This window comes from Hypanus sabinus, chromosome 14, assembly GCF_030144855.1.
Source record: "Hypanus sabinus isolate sHypSab1 chromosome 14, sHypSab1.hap1, whole genome shotgun sequence".
Taxonomy (NCBI): domain Eukaryota; kingdom Metazoa; phylum Chordata; class Chondrichthyes; order Myliobatiformes; family Dasyatidae; genus Hypanus; species Hypanus sabinus.
In genome coordinates, this window is record NC_082719.1 from 107,540,960 (window position 1) to 107,565,404 (window position 24,445).

Consider the following 24,445-nt stretch of genomic DNA (forward strand, 5'->3'; position numbering starts at 1 on the left):
CTTTCTCTGCAATAGATAACGACACAGGTCTGGTCACTGACCTTGTCCACTTTCTCTGCAATAGATAACGACACAGGTCTGGTCACCGACCTTGTCCACTTTCTCTTCAATAGATAACGACACAGGTCTGGTCATCAACCTTGTCCACTTTCTCTGCAATAGATAACGACACAGGTCTGGTCATCGACCTTGTCCACTTTCTCTGCAATAGATAACGACACACGTCTGGTCACCAACCTTGTCCACTTTCTCTTCAATAGATAATGACACAGGTCTGGTCACTGACCTTGTCCACTTTCTCTGCAATAGATAACGACACAGGTCTGGTCACCGACCTTGTCCACTTTCTCTGCAATAGATAACGACACAGGTTTGGTCACTGACCTTGTCCACTTTCTCTGCAATAGATAACGACACAGGTCTGGTCACCGACATTGTCCACTTTCTCTGCAATAGATAACGACTCAGGTCTGGTCACTGACCTTGTCCACTTTCTCTTCAATAGATAATGACATAGGTCTGGTCCCCGACCTTGTCCACTTTCTCTGCAATAGATAACAACACAGGTCTGGTCACCGACCTTGTCCACTTTCTCTTCAATAGATAACGACACAGGTCTGGTCACCGACCTTGTCCACTTTCTCTGCAATAGATAACAACACAGGTCTGGTCACCGACCTTGTCCACTTTCTCTTCAATAGATAACGACACAGGTCTGGTCACCGACCTTGTCCACTTTCTCTGCAATAGATAACGACACAGGTCTGGTCACCGACCTTGTCCACTTTCTCTTCAATAGATAACGACACAGGTCTGGTCACCGACCGTGTCCACTTTCTCTTCAATAGGTAACGACACAGGTCTGGTCACTGGCCATGTCCACTTTCTCTGCAATAGATAACGACACAGGTCTGGTCACCGACCTTGTCCACTTTCTCTGCAATAGATAACGACACAGGTCTGGTCACCGACCTTGTCCACTTTCTCTGCAATAGATAACGACACAGGTCTGGTCACCGACCTTGTCCACTTTCTCTGCAATAGATAACGACACAGGTCTGGTCACCGACCTTGTCCACTTTCTCTTCAATAGATAACGACACAGGTCTGGTCACCGACCTTGTCCACTTTCTCTTCAATAGATAACGACACAGGTCTGGTCACTGACCTTGTCCACTTTCTCTGCAATAGATAACGACACAGGTCTGGTCACCGACCTTGTCCACTTTCTCTTCAATAGATAACGACACAGGTCTGGTCACCGACCTTGTCCACTTTCTCTTCAATAGATAACGACACAGGTCTGGTCCCCGACCTTGTCCACTTTCTCTTCAATAGATAACGACACAGGTCTGGTCACCGACCTTGTCCACTTTCTCTTCAATAGATAACGACACAGGTCTGGTCACCGACCTTGTCCACTTTCTCTTCAATAGATAACGACACAGGTCTGGTCACTGACCTTGTCCACTTTCTCTGCAGTAGATAACGACACAGGTCTGGTCACCGACTTTGTCCACTTTCTCTGCAATAGATAACGACACAGGTCTGGTCACCGACCTTGTCCACTTTCTCTTCAATAGATAACGACACAGGTCTGGTCACTGACCTTGTCCACTTTCTCTGCAATAGATAACGACACAGGACTGGTCACTGACCTTGTCCACTTTCTCTTCAATAGATAACGATACAGGTCTGGTCACTGACCTTGTCCACTTTCTCTGCAATAGATAACGACACAGGTCTGGTCACTGACCTTGTCCACTTTCTCTGCAATAGATAACGACACAGGTCTGGTCACCGACCTTGTCCACTTTCTCTTCAATAGATAACGACACAGGTCTGGTCACTGACCTTGTCCACTTTCTCTGCAATAGATAACGACACAGGTCTGGTCACCGACCGTGTCCACTTTCTGTTCTTTAGATATCGACATAGGACTGGTCACTGACCTTGTCCACTTTCTCTTCAATAGATAACGACACAGGTCTGGTCACCGACCGTGTCCACTTTCTGTTCTTTAGATAATGACACAGGTCTGGTCACCGACCTTGTCCACTTTCTCTGCAATAGATAATGACACAGGTCTGGTCACCGACCTTGTCCACTTTCTGTTCATTAGATAACGACACAGGTCTGGTCACCGACCGTGTCCACTTTGTCTGCAATAGTTAACGACACAGGTCTGGTCACCGACCTTGTCCACTTTCTCTTCAATAGATAACGACACAGGTCTGGTCACCGACCTTGTCCACTTTCTCTTCAATAGATAACGACACAGGTCTGGTCACCGACCTTGTCCACTTTCTGTTCATTAGATAATGACACAGGTCTAGTCACTGACCTTGTCCACTTTCTCTTCAATAGATAACGACACAGGTCTGGTCACCGACCTTGTCCACTTTCTGTTCATTAGATAATGACACAGGTCTGGTCACTGACCTTGTCCACTTTCACTTCAATAGATAACGACACAGGTCTGGTCACCGACCTTGTCCACTTTCTCTTCAATAGATAACGACACAGGTCTGGTCACCGACCGTGTCCACTTTGTCTGCAATAGATAACGACACAGGTCTGGTCACCGACCTTGTCCACTTTCTCTTCAATAGATAACGACACAGGTCTGGTCACCGACCTTGTCTTCTTTCTGTTCATTAGATAACGACACAGGTCTAGTCACTGACCTTGTCCACTTTCTCTTCAATAGATAACGACACAGGTCTGGTCACCGACCTTGTCCACTTTCTGTTCTTTAGATAATGACACAGGTCTGGTCACTGACCTTGTCCACTTTCTGTTCATTAGATAACGACACAGGTCTGGTCACCGACCTTGTCCACTTTCTCTGCAATAGATAACGACACAGGTCTGGTCACTGACCTTGTCCACTTTCTCTTCATTAGATAACGACACAGGTCTGGTCACTGACATTGTCCACTTTCTGTTCAATAGATAACGACACAGGTCTGGTCGCCGACCTTGTCCACTTTCTGTTCAATAGATAACGACACAGGTCTGGTCACTGACCTTGTCCACTTTCTCTTCATTAGATAACGACACAGGTCTGGTCACTGACATTGTCCACTTTCTGTTCAATAGATAACGACACAGGTCTGGTCACTGACCTTGTCCACTTTCTGTTCATTAGATAATGACTCAGGTCTGGTCACTGACCTTGTCCACTTTCTCTGCAATAGATAACGACAAGGTCTGGTCACTGACCTTGTCCACTTTCTCTTCAATAGATAACGACACAGGTCTGGTCATCGACCGTGTCCACTTTCTCTGCAATAGATAACGACAAGGTCTGGTCACTGACCTTGTCCACTTTCTCTTCAATAGATAACGACACAGGTCTGGTCACTGACCTTGTCCACTTTCTCTTCAATAGATAATGACACAGGTCTGGTCACTGACCTTGTCCACTTTCTCTTCAATAGATAACGACACAGGTCTGGTCACTGACCTTGTCCACTTTCTCTTCATTAGATAACGACACAGGTCTGGTCACTGACATTGTCCACTTTCTCTTCAATAGATAACGACACAGGTCTGGTCACTGACCTTGTCCACTTTCTCTTCAATAGATAACGACACAGGTCTGGTCACCGACCTTGTCCACTTTCTCTGCAATAGATAACGACACAGGTCTGGTCACTGACCTTGTCCACTTTCTCTGCAATAGATAACGACACAGGTCTGGTCACCGACCTTGTCCACTTTCTGTTCATTAGATAACGACACAGGTCTGGTCACCGACCTTGTCCACTTTCTCTGCAATAGATAACGACACAGGTCTGGTCACTGACCTTGTCCACTTTCTGTTCATTAGATAACGACACAGGTCTGGTCACCGACCTTGTCCACTTTCTCTGCAATAGATAACGACACAGGTCTGGTCACCGACCTCGTCCACTTTCTCTGCAATAGATAACGACACAGGTCTGGTCACTGACCTTGTCCACTTTCTGTTCATTAGATAACGACACAGGACTGGTCACTGACCTTGTCCACTTTCTCTGCAATAGATAACGACACAGGACTGGTCACTGACCTTGTCCACTTTCTCTTCAATAGATAACGATACAGGTCTGGTCACTGACCTTGTCCACTTTCTCTGCAATAGATAACGACACAGGTCTGGTCACTGACCTTGTCCACTTTCTCTGCAATAGATAACGACACAGGTCTGGTCACCGACCTTGTCCACTTTCTCTTCAATAGATAACGACACAGGTCTGGTCACTGACCTTGTCCACTTTCTCTGCAATAGATAACGACACAGGTCTGGTCACCGACCGTGTCCACTTTCTGTTCTTTAGATAACGACATAGGACTGGTCACTGACCTTGTCCACTTTCTCTTCAATAGATAACGACACAGGTCTGGTCACCGACCGTGTCCACTTTCTGTTCTTTAGATAATGACACAGGTCTGGTCACCGACCTTGTCCACTTTCTCTGCAATAGATAATGACACAGGTCTGGTCACCGACCTTGTCCACTTTCTGTTCATTAGATAACGACACAGGTCTGGTCACCGACCTTGTCCACTTTCTCTTCAATAGATAACGACACAGGTCTGGTCACCGACCTTGTCCACTTTCTGTTCATTAGATAATGACACAGGTCTAGTCACTGACCTTGTCCACTTTCTCTTCAATAGATAACGACACAGGTCTGGTCACCGACCTTGTCCACTTTCTGTTCATTAGATAATGACACAGGTCTGGTCACTGACCTTGTCCACTTTCACTTCAATAGATAACGACACAGGTCTGGTCACCGACCTTGTCCACTTTCTCTTCAATAGATAACGACACAGGTCTGGTCACCGACCGTGTCCACTTTCTCTGCAATAGATAACGACACAGGTCTGGTCACCGACCTTGTCCACTTTCTCTTCAATAGATAACGACACAGGTCTGGTCACCGACCTTGTCCACTTTCTGTTCATTAGATAACGACACAGGTCTAGTCACTGACCTTGTCCACTTTCTCTTCAATAGATAACGACACAGGTCTGGTCACCGACCTTGTCCACTTTCTGTTCTTTAGATAATGACACAGGTCTGGTCACTGACCTTGTCCACTTTCTGTTCATTAGATAACGACACAGGTCTGGTCACCGACCTTGTCCACTTTCTCTGCAATAGATAACGACACAGGTCTGGTCACTGACCTTGTCCACTTTCTCTTCATTAGATAACGACACAGGTCTGGTCACTGACATTGTCCACTTTCTGTTCAATAGATAACGACACAGGTCTGGTCGCCGACCTTGTCCACTTTCTGTTCAATAGATAACGACACAGGTCTGGTCACTGACCTTGTCCACTTTCTCTTCATTAGATAACGACACAGGTCTGGTCACTGACATTGTCCACTTTCTGTTCAATAGATAACGACACAGGTCTGGTCACTGACCTTGTCCACTTTCTGTTCATTAGATAATGACACAGGTCTGGTCACTGACCTTGTCCACTTTCTCTGCAATAGATAACGACAAGGTCTGGTCACTGACCTTGTCCACTTTCTCTTCAATAGATAACGACACAGGTCTGGTCACTGACCTTGTCCACTTTCTCTTCATTAGATAACGACACAGGTCTGGTCACTGACATTGTCCACTTTCTCTTCAATAGATAACGACACAGGTCTGGTCACTGACCTTGTCCACTTTCTCTTCAATAGATAACGACACAGGTCTGGTCACTGACCTTGTCCACTTTCTCTGCAATAGATAACGACAAGGTCTGGTCACTGACCTTGTCCACTTTCTCTTCAATAGATAATGACACAGGTCTGGTCACCGACCGTGTCCACTTTCTCTTCAATAGGTAACGACACAGGTCTGGTCACTGGCCTTGTCCACTTTCTCTTCAATAGATAATGACACAGGTCTGGTCACTGACCTTGTCCACTTTCTCTTCAATAGATAACGACACAGGTCTGGTCACTGACCTTGTCCACTTTCTCTTCATTAGATAACGACACAGGTCTGGTCACTGACATTGTCCACTTTCTCTTCAATAGATAACGACACAGGTCTGGTCACTGACCTTGTCCACTTTCTCTTCAATAGATAACGACACAGGTCTGGTCACCGACCTTGTCCACTTTCTCTGCAATAGATAACGACACAGGTCTGGTCACTGACCTTGTCCACTTTCTCTGCAATAGATAACGACACAGGTCTGGTCACCGACCTTGTCCACTTTCTGTTCATTAGATAACGACACAGGTCTGGTCACCGACCTTGTCCACTTTCTCTGCAATAGATAACAACACAGGTCTGGTCACTGACCTTGTCCACTTTCTGTTCATTAGATAACGACACAGGTCTGGTCACCGACCTTGTCCACTTTCTCTGCAATAGATAACGACACAGGTCTGGTCACCGACCTCGTCCACTTTCTCTGCAATAGATAACGACACAGGTCTGGTCACCGACCTTATCCACTTTCTCTGCAATAGATAACGACACAGGTCTGGTCACCGACCTTGTCCACTTTCTCTGCAATAGATAACGACACAGGTCTGGTCACTGACCTTGTCCACTTTCTCTGCAATAGATAACGACACAGGTCTGGTCACCGACCTTGTCCACTTTCTCTTCAATAGATAACGACACAGGTCTGGTCACCGACCTTGTCCACTTTCTCTGCAATAGATAACGACACAGGTCTGGTCACCGACCTTGTCCACTTTCTCTGCAATAGATAACGACACAGCTCTGGTCACTGACCTTGTCCACTTTCTCTGCAATAGATAACGACACAGGTCTGGTCACCGACCTTGACCACTTTCTCTGCAATAGATAACGACACAGGTCTGGTCACTGACCTTGTCCACTTTCTGTTCATTAGATAATGACACAGGTCTGGTCACTGACCTTGTCCACTTTCTGTTCAATAGATAACGACACAGGTCTGGTCACCGACCTTGTCCACTTTCTCTGCAATAGATAACGACACAGGTCTGGTCACCGACCATGTCCACTTTCTCTGCAATAGATAACGACACAGGTCTGGTCACCGACCTTGTCCACTTTCTCTGCAATAGATAACGACACAGGTCTGGTCACCGACCTTGTCCACATTCTCTGCAATAGATAACGACACAGGTCTGGTCACCGACCTTGTCCACTTTCTCTGCAATAGATAACAACACAGGTCTGGTCGCCGACCGTGTCCACTTTCTCTTCAATCGATAACGACACAGGTCTGGTCACTGACCTTGTCCACTTTCTCTGCAATAGATAACGACACAGGTCTGGTCACTGACCTTGTCCACTTTCTCTTCAATAGATAACGACACAGGTCTGGTCACTGACCTTGTCCACTTTCTCTGCAATAGATAACGACACAGGTCTGGTCACTGACCTTGTCCACTTTCTCTTCAATAGATAACGACACAGGTCTGGTCACCAACCTTGTCCACTTTCTGTTCATTAGATAATGACACAGGTCTGGTCACTGACCCCAGATATAACCTGTATTTCTTTTAGGTTTTAAATTGTTTTACTTTAATGAAAAGATGTTAAAGATGATAACAAACAATGACTGAACTTTGAGACAGAATTAATCAGCCTTTGATCTGTAAACAGTATCGATATCTCAGTAAATGATAGGGCACCCTGTAATTAAATACACAGGTGTTGTAAGCTCTCTGACCCACTAGCATCAGGCAGGAGGTACCGTACCAGTAGAACAAGGATTGTTAGGATGGGAAACAGCTTCTTTGCCCAACCAAGAGACCTGCCACCAGCCAGGTCTCTCCATGTATGGAAAACCAGTAGCGTTATATGGTTTAATTTTTAAACTTGTGTTGTAAATGCACTTTAGTTTTTTGTTAATTTATTTGTGGTAATATTACTTTATGTTATATGTGTTCATAATTCTATCTCCTTTACAATAGCGTTGGAGAGAGATAGGAACAGATGTTAGAAAAGCTTTTTATTGGAGTAAGGGGAATTATGAGGCTATCAGGCAGAGAATTAGCGGCTTAATTTGGAAACAGATGTTCTCAGGGAAAAGTACGGAAGAAATGTGGCAAATATTCAGTGGATATTTGTGTGGAGTTCTGTATAGGTACGTTCCAATGAGACAGGAACCATGGTGTACAAAGGCTGTAATAAATCTAGTCAAGAAGAAAAGGACAGCTTACAGAAGGTTCAGAGAGCTTAGGTAATTTTAGAGATCTAGAAGATTATAAGGCTACTAGGAAGGAGCTTAAGAAGGAAATTCAGAGAGCCAGAACAGGCCATGAGAAGGCCTTGGCAGGCAGAATTAAGGAAAATCCCAGGCATTCTACAAGTATGTGAAGAGCAAGAGGATAAGACATGAAAGAATGTGACAGTGGGAAAGTGTGCATGTAACTGGAGGAAATAGCAGAGGTACTTCAGTATTCACTATGGAAAAGGATCTTGGTGATTGTAGTGGTGACTTGCAGCAGACTGAAAAGCTTGAGCATGTAGATACTGAGAAAGAGAATATACTGGAGCTTTTGGAAAACATCAAGATGCCGGGACCAGAAGAAATGTACCTCAGGCTACTGTGGGAGGCGAGGAAGGAGATTGTTGAGCCTCTGGCGATGATCTTTGCATCATCAATGGGGATGGAAGAGGTTCCAGAGGATTGGAGGATTGCAGATGTTGTTCATTTATTTAAGAAAGGGAGTAGAGATAGCGCAGGAAATTATAGACCAGTGAGTCTTACCTCAGTGGTTAGTAAGTTGATGGAGAAGATCCTGAGAGGCAGGATTTTTGAACATTTGGAGAGTGAACATTATTAAGAGTAGTCAGCATGGCTTTGTCAGGGGCAGGTTGTGCCTTACGAGCCTAATTGAATTTTTTGAGGATGTGACTAAATACATTGATGAAGGTCGAGCAGTAGATGTAGTGTATATGGATTTCAGCAAGGCATTGTAGACGGGTCATATTCTGCATGGGAGGTCAGTGACCAGTGGAGTGCCTCAGGGATCTGTTCTGGGACTTTTTCTCTTTGTGATTTTTATAAATGACCTGGATGAGGAAGTGGAGGGATGGGTTAGTAAGTTTGCTGATGACACAAACATTGGAGGTGTTGTGGATAGTGTGGAGGGCTGTCAGAGGTTACAGCGGGACTTTGATAGGATGCAAAACTGGGCTGAGAAGTGGCAGATGAAGTTCAACCCAAATAAGTGTGAGATGGTTCATTTTGGTAGGTTAAATATGATTGCAGAATATAATATTAATGGTAAGGCTCTTGGCAGTGTGGAGGATCAGAGGGATCTTGGGGTCTGAGTCTAAAGGACACTCAAAGCTGCTATGCATATTGACTCTGTGGTTAAGAGTGTGTGGAATGGGCTGCCAGTGACAGTGATGGAGGAGGAAATGATAGGGTCTTTTAAGAGACTCCTGGATGGGTACATGGAGCTTAAAAAAAATAGAGGACTATGGGTAAAGCCTAGGTAGTTCTAAAGTAGGGGCATATTTGGGACAGCTTTGTGGGCTGAAGGGCATGTATTGTGCTATATGGTTTCTATGTTTCTATCTCAACCTCAGAACAAAGGGTACCCTGATCTTCTCTCTGAATGTCCATTCCATTAACTAGCATCCCACCATTGTCCATCCAGAAGATGCGGTGCTACTCCAAAACTCCAACCAAATCTGTCACCCCAATGGAGATATCACCACCCACTGGCTTCATCAAGCTCTCACCATCCTGAACAGTGAAGGGGTTTAATTCTGTTGACCCCGTAGGACATTGATAGTGTGGTATACTGTCCACCATTTTCACTGGTTCTTTGGTGAGACTGATGGCAGGAAATGGCCTTGGTTGGTGTCCCTCATGCCACAAGGTCACCTGTTGCAGCCACCCGGGGAAGGAGATGCTCGAGCTGGTAGCAAGGATAAGTGCCAGAAGGAAGATCAGTGGGGAGGGATGAATGGACAAAGGAGTTGCATGGGGACTCCCAACGTAGTTTGGGAGATCACTTCACTGGGCACCTTTATCGACTGCAAACACAAGGAAATCTGAAGATGCTGGAAATTCAAACAACACAGACAAAGTTCTGGTGGAACACAGCAGGCCAGGCAGCATCTATAAGGAGAAGCACTGTCGATGTTTCGGGCCGAGACCCTTCATCAGGACTAACTGAAAGGAAAAATAGTAAGAGATTTGAAAGTAGGAGGGGGAGGGGAAAATACGAAATGATAGGAGAAAACCGGAGGGGGTGGGGTGAAGTTGAGAGCTGGAAAGGTGATTGGCAAAATGGATACAGAGCTGGAGAAGGGAAAGGATCATGGGACCTTTATCGACTGTACTGCTTTCTATAGATGCTGCCTGGCCTGCTGAGTTCCTCCAACATTTTGTGTGTCGTGCTTGGATTTTCAGCATCTGCAGATTTTCTCTTGTTGATGATTAAATTGAGAGCTGCTGGGTGCATGGCTTAAAGCGCTGGAATGACCTACTTTATGATGTATTTCAGATTAATAAATAAATAAATGTTCAGCAAGCCAGTCAGCATCTGTAGAGAGAGAAACAGCATTAATGTTTCCAGTCAGTCTTTAGCAGGTCAGTCAGCATCTGGAGAGGGAGAAACAGGATTAATGTTTCCAGTCAGCATCTGTAGAGAGAGAAACAGCGTTAATGTTTCCAGTCAGTGTTCAGAAGGCCAGTCAGCATCTGCAGAGGGAGAAACAGTGTTAATGTTTCCAGTCAGTCTTTAGCAGGTCAGTCAGCATCTGGAGAGGGAGAAACAGCGTTAATGTTTCCAGTCAGTGTTCAGAAGGCCAGTCAGCATCTGGAGAGGGAGAAACAGCGTTAATGTTTCCAGTCAGTCTTTAGCAGGTCAGTCAGCATCTGGAGAGGGAGAAACAGGATTAATGTTTCCAGTCAGTGTTCAGAAGGCCAGTCAGCATCTGCAGAGGGAGAAACAGCGTTAATGTTTCCAGTCAGTCTTTAGCAGGTCAGTCAGCATCTGGAGAGGGAGAAACAGCGTTAATGTTTCCAGTCAGTGTTCAGAAGGCCAGTCAGCATCTGCAGAAGGAGAAACAGTGTTAATGTTTCCAGTCAGTCTTTAGCAGGTCAGTCAGCATCTGGAGAGGGAGAAACAGGATTAATGTTTCCAGTCAGTGTTCAGAAGGCCAGTCAGCATCTGGAGAGGGAGAAACAGGATTAATGTTTCCAGTCAGTGTTCAGCAGGTCAGTCAGCATCTGGAGAGGGAGAAACAGGGTTAATGTTTCTTACCAATGTTCAGCAGGCCAGTCAGCATCTCCAGAAAGAGAAATCTGACATGGTCCAGGAGGACTGGAAGATTGCAAATGTCACTTCACTCTTTAAGATGGGAGGAAGGTAAAATAAAGGAAATTATAGGCCAGTTAGCCTGACCTCAGTGGTTGGGAAAGTGTCAGAGTCCATAATTAGGATGAGGTTTTGAGGTATTTGGAGACTAATGATAAAATAAGTCAAAGTCAGCATGGTTTCTGTAAAAGGAAATCATGCCTGACGAATCTGTTAGAGTTCTATGAGGAGTAACAAGCAGGATGGATAAAGGAAAGGCCGTGGATGTCATTTATTTGGATTTTCAGAAGATGTTTGATAAGGTGCCACACATGAGGCTGCTTAACTACAAACGTTTGTAGATAAAATCCTTTGGCGTTACAGGAAAGCTGCTGGGATGAATAGAGGAATGATTGACAGGCAGGAGGCAGAGAGTAGGAATAAAGACACCTTTTCTGTTTGAATGCCAGTGACTAGTGGTATTCCTCAGGGATCAGTTTTGGGACCGCTACTTTTCATGTTGTTTGTTGATGATTTGGATAATGGAATTGATGGTTTTGTGGCAAAGTTCACAGATGATACAAAGACAGGTGGGGGGGTAGGAGTGCTGAGGAAGCAATGCGGTTGCAGCAGACTTAGACAAATTGGAAGAATGCACAAAAAAGTGGCAGATGGAATACAGTGTTGGGAAATGTATGATAATGCATTTGGGTAAAAGGAACTGTAATGCAGACTATTATCTATAAGGGGAGAAGGTTCAAACATCAGAGGTGCAGAGGGACTTGGGAGTCCTCGTGCAAGACCCCCGGAAGGTTAATTCACAGGTTGAGTCTGTGGTACAGAAGGTAAATGCAAAGATTCCTATGGTGGGTGTATCCAGAACTGGAGAGCACAGTCTCAAACTTGAGGGATGATCCTTTGGAACAGAGGTAAGGAGGATCTTTTTTACCCAGGGAGTAATGAATCTGTGGAATGCTCTGCCACTGACTGTGGTGAAGGCCAAGTCCGTAGGTGTATTTAAGGCGGAAGTTGATAGTTTCTTGATCGGTCTGGGCATCAAAGGATATGACGAGAAGGCAGGTGTATGGGGTTGAGTGCGATCCAGGATCAGCCATGATGGAATAATGGAGCAAACTTGATGGCCTGAATGGCCTAATTCTCCTCCTGCCTTATGGTCTAAATGGGGTTAATGTTTCTGGTTAGTGTTCAGCAGGCCAGTCAACATCTATAGAGAGAGAAACAGAGTTATTGTTTCTTGTCAGTGTTCATCAGGCCAGTCAGCATCTGCAGAGAGAGAAATGGGGTTAATGTTTTCAATGGCATTGCTTTGGAATCTCGTGTCTTTTATTGGCATTGTGCATTTGTCTCGACACCTGCATACACGAGCTCATGTGCATAATAATCCTCACATAATGCACCCAAAGAAGACAAGCAGCTACTTGGCATTTAGGTGAACAATTTCATTCATAAAGCCAATGCATTCTAAGGTTACAAGCCAAAGGCACAGAACTTCAGGGTTTGTGTAACTCAAGCTGTCTAAAGTTGAAACCTGAGCTACTAGCTAAAATAAACCTTTATGCCAGATGAGCTTATCATTCTCTGTCTTTAAAGCAAAGCCTGTTTTACAGGTTATACACTATGGCACCTATTCTTTAAATATGATGAAGATTGTAACAAGTTGTGTAGCAGGACTTGACAAAACCAAGTTGTATGTAGAACATAGAAACTAGAGCAGTACAGCACAGTACAGGCCCTTTGGCCCACAATGATTTACTGGACTCTTAATGTATCAATCCAACCTTCCCTCCCACATAGCTCTCCATTTTCTATTATCCATGTGCCTATCCAGGAGCTTCTTAAATGCTATCTCTATTCCACACACCCACCTGTCCCTGTGTAAAGAAGATGCCTCAGATGTCTCTCCTGTGTTCCCCCCCCCCCATTACCCTACAGTTAAGACACCTTGTATGAGCCATTTCCACCCTGGGAAAAGAATGTGACTGTCCACTTGATCTATGCTTCTTATCACCTCATACACCTCTATCAAGTCACCTCTCATCCTCCCTCACTCCGAAGAGAAAAGGCCGAGCTCACTCAACCTGGTGCTGTGGTAGAGTGGGCAATGTGATTGTAATAAGGACAATCTAGTCTAAAACTTGGCATAAACTTTATTCATACTGTCTTTCCATGGTACTTTCCAAGTGTAACATTTAATCTGTGTAAACATTCAATTTACTGAGTGCACTTCAGTCAGCGTAGTGAGATGGTTGGAGATCACAGCTATTACTTAGACATTCCCCCATCTGTAAGGTGATGCCAGAACCATAAATAATGGAGAGACCCAAAGCCTGACGATAGGGTTGGTGCCTCTGGGCTCTTTTTACACTCTGTTTTCTCTTCTCATCATGTGACCCTTTCAGTGTAGTAATTTTTCATGAGAGCTGTACAGCAATGCAGGAGAGGACAGAATGTGACTTGTTTTATGAAAGTGACACAGAGGGTAAGGGGTAGAAAAGGAAGTCAAAAATGATGCCAACATGAAAGACAAGAAGAAAAAATCAAAGGAGCATTTAGATAAAGAATTGGAGGAAGAAGAGTCTGTGGACAAGAGGAAGAAAAAGAAATCGTCATCAAAGGAAGAGTCAAGTAAACGACCCAAATCGAAAGGTTCAGTTGAAGATGATGATGCTGAAAAGCGCAGGAAGGACAAGAAAAAAGAGAAAAAACCCAAGAAAGTCTCTGATGACAGCGGTGAAGAGAAAAAAGAAAAAAAGAAAGAAAAAGGCAAAGGAGAGAAATCAAAAGGCAAAAAATCCAGGAAAGTGTATAACTATCGGGAAGTGTATGAGCAAGAACTTCTGAACTATCGCACTGAGACTTCAGATGATGGGGAGGATCTGTACCATAGAAAGAAAGGTCATTCTTATGCTAATATTTTGTTAACTGTGTTTGTCTTTCTTGATTCACTCTATCTATAAATTTACTGGTTTTTGTTGGACTCTATCTTCCTCCTTAAACTGAGTTTCGGAGAACAGAGAATTATACCACGCACAGTGCAGGTCTGCAGGGCCCTTTCTAAGAGTGAAGGGCTCCACTGATACCCCCACTCTCCACAAAACATATTGAATTTTCACACTTTTTTCTCAGATATCTGACAGCTGCAGTTTGTAAAGTATAAACCTCTTCTTCATCTGTATCACCTGAATGGATCACAATATTCCACTTACTTTGTGTATTGTGTTCAGTTCTGGTCATCTCATTGTAGAGAGAGTGCAGAGAAGATTTATCAGGATGCTGCCTGGATTAGAGAGCAGGTGTTATGAGGAGCAGTTGAGTGAGCTCGGGCTTTTCTCTTTCGAGTGAAGGAGGATCAGGGTTGACTTGATAGAGGTGTATAAGATGATAAAAGGCACAGGTTGAGTGAATAAGCAGAGACTATCCCAGGGCAGAAATGGCTAATACCAGTGGTCGCAATTTTAAGGTGACTGGAGGGAGATATTGGGAGGATGTCAGAGGCAAGTTTTTTTTACACAGAGTGCTGCAGGGGTGGTGATAGAGGCAGATACATTAGGAACATTTAAGAGACTCTTAGTCTCATGAATGAAAGGAAAAGAGGAAAAGCTGAGATTGATCTTTCTGTAAATGTTCTGTGAATCACACTGGCCATGGTGTTAACTCCAGCTATTGAAGGATCCAATAACCATACTCAGAAGGACAGAATTATGTTCTTGTTGATTTTCAGAAATGTTGAGGAGACACCGTCCTCGATCCGGTAAAGATTCTGACGCTGCATTCCTTGTGGATGTTAATTCTGATGTACAGTTTTCCATATGGTCCTGACTCTGAGGTATTCTCTGTGGAATGTACACCTCCCTCTGTGAGCTTAGCCTCTTTCACCAATTATATATAGTAATGTTATTCTCCAAATGCACACTAGTGTACTAGTTTGTGTGTGAAGAAGCTTTGTAGGACAGATTCCAATGGAGAGAATATCGATTCTGAGCCAGTGTGAGTTTGTGTTGTGATGAGATTTGAATCTGAAGCAGGAGTGTTCTCCCTCCCAGCAGCAATTCTAAAGCAGCATTTTCTATCAGCACACTTTTGCTTAGATTTATTTATTTATTTAGGGATACGATATTGAATAGGCATTTCCAGCCCTTCAAGTTGCACTGCCAAGCAGTCCATCGATTTAACCCTAGCCTGGTCACAGGACAACTTTCAATGACCAATTAACCTACTAACCCGTACGTCTTCAGACCGTGAGAGGAAACTGGAGCACCCGCCCAAACTCCTTACAGAAGACGTTGGTGTTGAAATCCTCATTCCACCCCAAGCTGTGATAGTGTCACCCTAACCACTATGCTACCCTGGCACCTCACGGTCATAGAACTCTATAGCATAGAAACAGGCCCTTCAGCCCATCAGGTTCAAGCTAAACCTATTCTGCCCAGTGTCCTCCAGTGTTGATTGTTGTCAAGTCGTTTGCAAGCTGTGTTTCACTAATACTCACCCTATCTCAGTTTTGATGTAATTTCTGTACAATTCCTCAAGGAAAAACCTTGCCTGACAAATCTGTTGGAATTCTTTGAAGAAATATCAAACAGGACAGACAAAGGAGAATTGGTTGATGTTGTGCACTTGGATTTTCAGAAGGCCTTTGACAAGGTGTCACACATGAGGCTGTTTAACAAACTACGGGCCCATGGTATTGCAGGAAAGACTTTAGCATGGATAAAGCAGTGGCAGATTGGCAGGAAGCAAAGAACGTGAATAAAGGGAGCCAGGGAGCCTATTCTGACTGACTACCAGTGACTAGTGGTGTTCCACAGAGGTTGGTGTTGGGGCCCATTCTTTTTATGTTATATGTCAAAGATTTGGATGATGGTATTGATGGCTTTGTTGCAAAGTTGTTGCAAAGATGATATGAAGATAAGTGGAAGAGCAGGAAGTAGAGAGGCTACAGAAGGACAGGTTAGGAGACCGGGCAAAGAAATGGCAGATGGAATAATGTCGGCAAGTGTATGGTAGAAGAATTTTTTTTTTAATTTTTTATTAGTTTTTCAAAACATTTTACAAATTAAAAACCCCAAATCCCAATGAGGAACATTAAAACAGTACAAAATTAAGCATACAATAACAATATGCTAAAAAGGAAGAGAATTTAACAAAAAAGCACCTAAATTAAAGACAAGTAAGCTTAGTGTCCTCCTCAAGCCCCACAACACAAGAGAAAACAACAGCAACTCCAGACCAACCACAACACAATATAGAGAGTATAAGTCAGGACAGCCAAACTCCCAGACTGTGAATACACTCAGCAACAGAGGATAGTAATGTCTTCTACCAGAGAAAAAAAAAGGGAGCTGAAAGCAAGGAACCGAAAAGAAAAAAAAACCCTAGTCAAGAGGAAGGTTATGAAAGTACTCGATAAAAGGTCCCCAGACCTTATGGAACTTTAGATCTGAATTGAGAACTGAATAATGAATTTTTTCGAGGTCCAAACAGGCCATGATGTCATTAAGCCATTGAGCATGAGTGGGTGGGGCAACATCTCTCCATCTAAGGAGGATCAAGCGTCTAGCCAGGAGAGAAGCAAAGGATAATATTCGGCATTTGGTCGGACTCAGACATAAATCTGTCTCGCCCCGAAAACCGAACAGAGCAATTAAGGGGTTTGGTTCTAGGTGCTGATTCAGAATACACGATAACGTAGTGAAGACATCTTTCCAGAATTTTTCCAAGCTAGGACAGAACCAGTACATATGGATGAGAGAGGCCACGACCCTCTTGCATTTATCACAGAGTGGACTAACGCTAGGGTAGAATCGAGATAGTTTAGATTTAGACATATGGGCTCTATGAACAATCTTAAACTGTAAAAGGCAGTGGCGAGCACAAAGAGAGGTTGAGTTATCCGATTTGAGAACAGAATCCCAGCTCTCCTCAGATGAGATATTTAAATCCTGCTCCCAGGCCATTTTGATCTTATCCATGGGGGCCCGTCGTATGGCTGCTAGTTTATCTCGGATGATTGATATTAAGCCTTTACCTAGTGGATTAATGGAAAGAAATAGGTCCATAGCATTTTTCACAGGCATTTCAGGAAAGTTAGGAATTAAAGGAGCAATAAAGTGTCAGATTTGGAGATAACTGAAAAAATGAGCGTTAGGCAGATTGAACTTAACGGAGAGCTGCTGAAAGGAAGCGAAGTGATTATCAATGAAAAGAACTTCAAAATATCTAATGCCCTTCCTATACCAAACATGGAATGCTGAATCGTATGTAGTAGGTAAAAAAAGGTGATTATGAGCAACAGGGCTGGAAACGGAAAACCCCTGGAAACCATAGCATTTCCTGAACTGAGCCCATATACGCAAAGTGTGTCTAACAAGAGGATTAGCTATTGATCTGGGCAGACTACTAAGGAGTGCAGAGCCAAGAAGTGCAGAGATAGATAAGTCTTTAGTGGAGCTCAACTCCATCGCCACCTAGTTAGGGCACTCGGGTTGGCCATGGAAGAAAGACCAAAAGGTAGCACAACGTATATTAGCTGCCCAATAATATAAACAAAAGTTAGGTAAAGCCATGCCACCCTCTTTTTTAGATTTTTGGAGATGGATTTTATAAATTCTAGAGCACTTATTCTGCCACAGATATGACAAAATAATAGAGTCTAAGGAATCAAAAAAAGATTTAGGAATAAAAATTGGGATAGATTGAAATAGGTATAAAAATTTGGGGAGAACATACATTTTAACAACATTAATACGACCTACCAAAGTCATAGATAGAGGTGACCGTTGTACCAGACTCTGTTTTATACCATATGAAAGATTGGCAAAGTTTTCACGAAAGAAATCTTTAAACTTCCTTGTGACTGTAATTCCAAGATAAGTAAATTGATTATGGACTACTTTAAAAGGGAGATCACGAAATGTTAGTTCTTGTGCTTCTTTATTAATTGGGAGAAGTTCACTCTTATGTAAATTAAGTTTATAGCCAGAGATCTGGCTATACTGGTCAAGAAGTGAAAACATTAGAGGTAAGGATGTAGACGGATTTGAGAGAAAGAGTAATAAGTTATCAGCATAGAGAGAAACTTTATGCTCAACATCCCCTCTCCAAATCCCAGTCAATTCAGGGCAGTGTCGAAATGCTATCGCCAGAGGTTCCATAGCCAAATCAAAGAGAAAGGGACTTAAGGGGCATCCCTGACGGGTGCCACGTTTGAGATTAAATACTTGGGATTTCTGAAAATTAGTTAAAACAGAAGCAGTAGGACACAGGTACAGCAATTGGATCCAAGAGATGAAACTTTGGCCGAGGTCAAATTTTTCTAAGTCTGCAAAAAGTTAGTTCCACTCTATACGATCAAATGCTTTCTCCGCATCGAGGGAAATAACACATTCAGGAATCCCAGTTGGAGGTGAGTATAAGATATTAAATAAACGCCGAATGTTAAAAAAAAGGGAGACGGTTTTTAATAAAGCCTGTTTGGTCATCAGAGATAATGGAGGAAATGACAGTTTCTAATCTATGAACCAAAACTTTAGCTAAGATCTTTACATCAACATTGAGCAGAGAGATCGGCCTATACGAGGAACACTCTGTTGGGTCTTTGCCCTTTTTTAAAAGAAGAATAATAGATGCCTCACTGAAAGAGGGTGGCAATTTGCCGTAATTAAACGAGTCAGATAATACTGAAAGTAACTGAGGAGAAAGAAGTGAAGAGAATGATTTATAAAATTCTACAGGGAACCCATCAGGTCCAGGAGATTTCTCTGAGGACAGTGCAGAAATTGCAATAGATATTTCTTCTGATGACATAGACGCATTGAGTTTGGCTTTGAAATCAAATGAAAGTGAGGGGATATTCAGATTCTGTAAAAATTGATCAACAGAGATATTGTCATTCAGAGATTCAGAGGAATAAAGCCAAGAATAAAATTTTTTAAATGCATCATTAATTTCTAAATGATCCGATGTAAAGTCTCCGTTCTCCTTCCGGATCTTTGTAATATGTTGTTTGGCTTTGGAACGCCTCAGCTGATTGGCTAGGAATTTACCAGACCTATCCCCATGAATGTAAAAGCGACTCTTGCTTTCGAGAAGTTGGCGTTCGACAGGTTGAGTGGACAGAAGGTTAAATTTAGTTTGGAGTTCGACGCGCTTCTTGTATAATTCAGGGTTCTTAGTTTGGGCATATATTTGATCCAAATCTTTAATCTAGTTAATGAGGTCTAATCGATCTGCATGGGATCTTCTGTTGAGATTTGCTGTGTAAGAGATTATTTGCCCCCTCAGGTATGCTTTCATGGCATCCCAGACAATCTGGGATGGCACTTCAGGTGATGTATTAGTGTTAAAATAAAAGGTTATCTGATCCTTAATAAATTTTTAAAAATCATCATCCGATAATAAAGTTGAATCAAACCGCCAGTGTTTATTCCTCTGAGGGAGACCAGGCAAATTCAGAGAGAGAGTAATTGGGGCATGGTCAGAGATCAGTATACTCTGATAGTCACAAGAGTGGGCAAATGGAATAAGTTGGTTATCGAGTAAGAAATAATCAATTCTAGTGAAGGTATGGTGAACATGTGAGAAAAAAGAATAATCTCTCTCCATAGGATGGAGGAAACGCCATATATCAGAGATACCATAATTAGAGAGAAACGATTGAATAGCTAAGGCAGATTTAGTAGGTGGTCTAGTAAGAGAACGATCGATCCAAATTAGGATCTAACCAACAATTGAAGTCACCACCCAGTATAAGAGAGTACGAGTTTAAGTCTGGTAGTGAGGAAAAAAACCATTCAAAAAAATTAACATCATCAAAGTTGGGGGCATACAGGTTTGCTAGTACAACTTTAGTGTTATATAGTTTACCAGAAACAATAATAAAACGGCCATTTGTATCAGATATTTTATTATGGAGTTCAAAAGGAATATTTGAGTTAATAAGAATGGAGACTCCCCTAGCTTTAGCCGCAAAGGATGAATGAAAATGCTGACCCGCCCACTTTGACAGAAGCCGGGAGTTATCAAAACAACAAATATGAGTTTCTTGAAGGAAAGCAATGTCAGCTTTGAGTTGTTTGATATGTGAGAATACCTTCCTCCTTTTAACAGGGTGATTCAATCCCTTTACATTCCAGCTCACGAGTTTAAGTGCACTAGCCATTATCAATTACTAATGCATAAAAGGCAGCAGGCATATAAAAAGTCAAGCAGTACAATAGCAGTCTGGGAGCAGAGATGTAAACATAGATTCGTAAAATCAAAACATATACATGTCCTGAGCAATAAAGAGAAATAATATATACAGTGAGTGATGTTGGAACTGGAAAACCCACCCCACCCACACAACCCAAAACCAGACGGCTACCAAAACAAGTAGCTAGCTCTACCAAAAAAATTAACCCAAATACAACTTCCAGATCTGTGTCATTAATAGCAGTTCCGTATAAATACTATAGCAAATAGTAACTAGTTTATGCACTAGAAAACATAACTACAGATTAGAACACCTTCTACAGGAATATAAAACTTAATACAGAGAAAATCGGAAGAAGACCAAAACTAACCTACGCGAAAAATTATAGAAGAATAAAGTAAGAGAAAGGAAAAAAAAGATAAAAAAAAGGAAAGGAAGGGGAAAATTATAAATTCAAGACGAGTATTTATCAACCATTTACAGAGAAGAGAGAAAAAAATTCAGAGATTAGAAAAAAGGGGTGAAGAAAAGGAAAAAAATAAAAAAATAAAATAAAACAAAATAAATAAATATAAAAAGAAGGAAAAATAAATCAGCAATTAAACTGTGAACCAACAAACAGGAAGGTCTTCACTGAAGACTTCAAACCTCCGAAACAAGTTAAAGTCAGTTGTAGAACTCTGTAGATAAGGTTGTACAAGAATAAAAATAGATCACACACACACCAAATCCAGGGAGAGATTGTCAACAGCCCTTAGAGTTTCGATGAAAAATGTCTGAGTGATTCAAGTAAAGTCTGAGTCCAGAAAAAGTAATTTTACTACGAGAAGTACTTATCCACCATTTTAGGAGGTCTGATCGGGTTCCAAAGATGACTGGATAGCCGGAAGACTTGCCACAAATGCTTCAGCTTTCTTGGCTGACTTAAACCATTTGTATTTCCCGGTGTTAAGCTTGATTCGTAGATCAGCAGGGGAACAAAGAGAGGGTTTAAAACCACAATCAAAAAGCACTTTCATTGCACCTTTAAACTCAGCGCGCATCTTTAAGGTCTGGGGTGCAAAATCTTCCACAAAGCGAATGGTTGTATCCTGGAAAATAAAAGAACTTCTGCGACGTGCCTCCACGATCAGACGGTGTTTTACCTGGTATTGATGGAAGCACAAGATTACTGGTCGCGGGCGGTTGCCCAGAATTCCGGCGGGAACATGGACCCGGTGTGCCCGTTCAAGCTCAGGCGGGTTTGGAAGCAAATCTTTCCCGAATATCTCACAGAGAAACTCGGCGAAAAACTTCACTGTTGATCCCTGTTCGGTGTCCTCTGGCAATCCAAGAGTTCTAAGATTGCAGCGTCTGCTGCGATTTTCGAGATCCACCATTTTGAAAAGGAGTTTGTTACACTTTTCCTCCAAGCTGGAACAGAGAGTCTCCAAGTATCGAACACGACTTTCTAGATCTTCAGAAGTCGAATCGATGCGAGATAAGTGTTGGGCATGTTTGCCCACTTTATTATTGATCCGATCCAGTTTGTCTTCCAACTGTTTGAAAGCGGTTTTGAATTCCTTTAAAATTTCATCTCGGAGCTGACCGAGCGCAGCCAGGGTCTTGTCTGAGAGAGCCGTAGCTTCCTTTCTCCCGGATTTAGAGCTCTTGCTAGACATTGTAAGTTAGATGTGTTTACAGGCAAGTAAGAGATACCGAAAAAGTTCCCAACTAAGGTTTAAAAAATGGAGACATTTAGTGCAAAGATAGCGACAGTAACGGAACAAAAGTTCGGAGCAGCTAAGCAATCGCCATCTTACTGGAAGTCCTCGTATGGTAGAAGAAATGAAAGGATTCACTATTTTCTAAATGGAGAGAAAATACAACAAACTGAGGTGTAAAGGGACTTGAGAGCCCTTGTTCAGGATTCCCTAAAGATTAGTTTCCAGGTTGAGTCTGTGGTGAGGAAGGCAAATGCAATGTTAGCAATCATTTCAAGAGACTAGAATATAAAAGCAAGGATGTAATGTTGAGACTTTATAAAGCATGGTGAGGCCTCACTTGGAGTATTGCGAGCAGGTCTGAGGCCCCCATCTTAGAAAGGATGTGCTGACTCTGGTTCAAAGGACATTCAGAAAATATTTCCAGGATTGAATAGCTTGTCATATGAGGAGTGATTGACCGCTCTGGGCCTGTAGTCACTGGAATTCAGAAGAATGAAGGGAGACTGCATTGAAACCTATTGAATGGTGAAAGGAACACACACAAAATGCTGGTGGAACACAGCAGGCCAGGCAGCATCTATAAGGAGAAGCACTGTTGACGTTTTGGGCCGAGACCCTTCGTCAGGACATTCGTCAGGAATGGTGAAAGGCCTTGATTGAGTGGATGTGGTGAAGATGTTTCCTATAGTGGAGGAGTCTAAGACCAGAGGGCACAGCCTCAGAATAGAGGGGCATCCTTTTAGAATGTAGATGAGGAGGAATTTCTTTAGCTAGAGAATAGTGAATCTGTGAAATTCTCAGCCACAGGCAATCTCAGAGGCCAAGTCTATATGTATATGTAAGGCAGACGTTGATAGATTCTTGATTGGTCAGGGGATGAAGGGATATAGGGAGAAGGCAGGAGATTGTGGCTGAGAGGAAAATTGGATCAGCCACGATGAAAGCATGGAGCAGACATGATGGGCCAAATGGCCTAATTCTGCTCCTCTATCTTATGGTCTTATGGTCTTAATTGCAGGCTCGAATATTGATTACTGTGATTATTGATTCTAATACAGTTGTCCAATCTTATTATTGATCTCAATTGTCTTCCACGTGAGATTCTAGCATATTGTTGTGCATGAGTACTAATGGCAGAGTGTGGGACAGCAGCTGGTGGAGAGATTTGTGTTGAGAGAGCAGGAGACTTTAATAGCAAATAGGACCGAGAGAGTCTCCAAGCACATTAGCTCAATTTTAGACAATTCTGGAATGAAGATTTGAGGCAGGCATGTAGAACGTTGCTGATTCACATTTAGAAACAGAAGCATTTGAGAAGGTTTCAGTGGCCAAGAGGCCGAAGGAAATGATTAAGAGATTATGTTACAGAGGCAGGAACAAGCAGAATTAATGATGGATTGGGTATGTGTTCAAAGCTCAATTCTATATTGAACAGAGCATCAGGTTTTCATGGCCTGGTTCAGCCTGAATGAGGGGCAGGGTAATCAGTCCTCTCCTATTAGATTCCATCTTCTTCACTCATCTGGCTTCACCAATCGCCTGCCAGGTTTTAACCCTCCCCTCCCCCCACCTTCTTATTCCGCTTCTGCTCTGTTCCTGTCCTGTCCTTTGTGTGTGTGTGTGTTGCTCAGTGCCAATGAACTGTTTAAAAACCTATAGTACTCAACTCCGTGAACTCCGTGATGTTCGCTTGGAAGGCATTGTCTCTCGTACAGTAACAAAATCATAATGTTACCTGTTAATTGTTAAATATTAGTTCCTCTGCAGCAGCTGGAATTTTCATTTGGTTAATTAAACAATTCCACAATAAGAAAGAACCCTGTAAAAGTCAACAAATAAGAATCTGCAGATACTGTAAATTTGAGAGATGCTGAGATTCAACAGATCAGACAAAAACCGCAGAGAGAAACATTCAGAATGGTTCAGAATAAGAATCGCCAATGTATGAGGGGAAATCTGTTGTTTGTGGCAGCAGTTCTATAAGTTACAACAAGTCATTACCTTGGGTGGGACAGTAGTGTAGCGGTGGTGTAATGGTTAGTACCAGCAACCTGGCTTCATGATGAAATGAACGAGCAGACTCGATGGGCCAAGCGGCCTGACTCTGCTCCCATATCTTATGGTCATATTTCATCTTTAGAAAGAGCTGACATGGGATTGGAAGAGGTAGAATCCTTGTGGGTAGAGTTAAGGATCTGGAGGGTTAAAAGGACCCTGATGGGAGTTATGTACAGCCGTCTGAACAGTAGCCAGGG

The 24,445-nt window shown here is 42.9% G+C and overlaps 1 protein-coding gene across 1 annotated transcript in view; it reads left to right on the forward strand.

Moving 5' to 3' along the window:
* The window catches only part of loxhd1b (lipoxygenase homology PLAT domains 1b), a 388,496-nt gene that overhangs the window by 78,371 nt on the left and 285,680 nt on the right, over nt 1–24,445 (forward strand). The window lies entirely within an intron of this gene.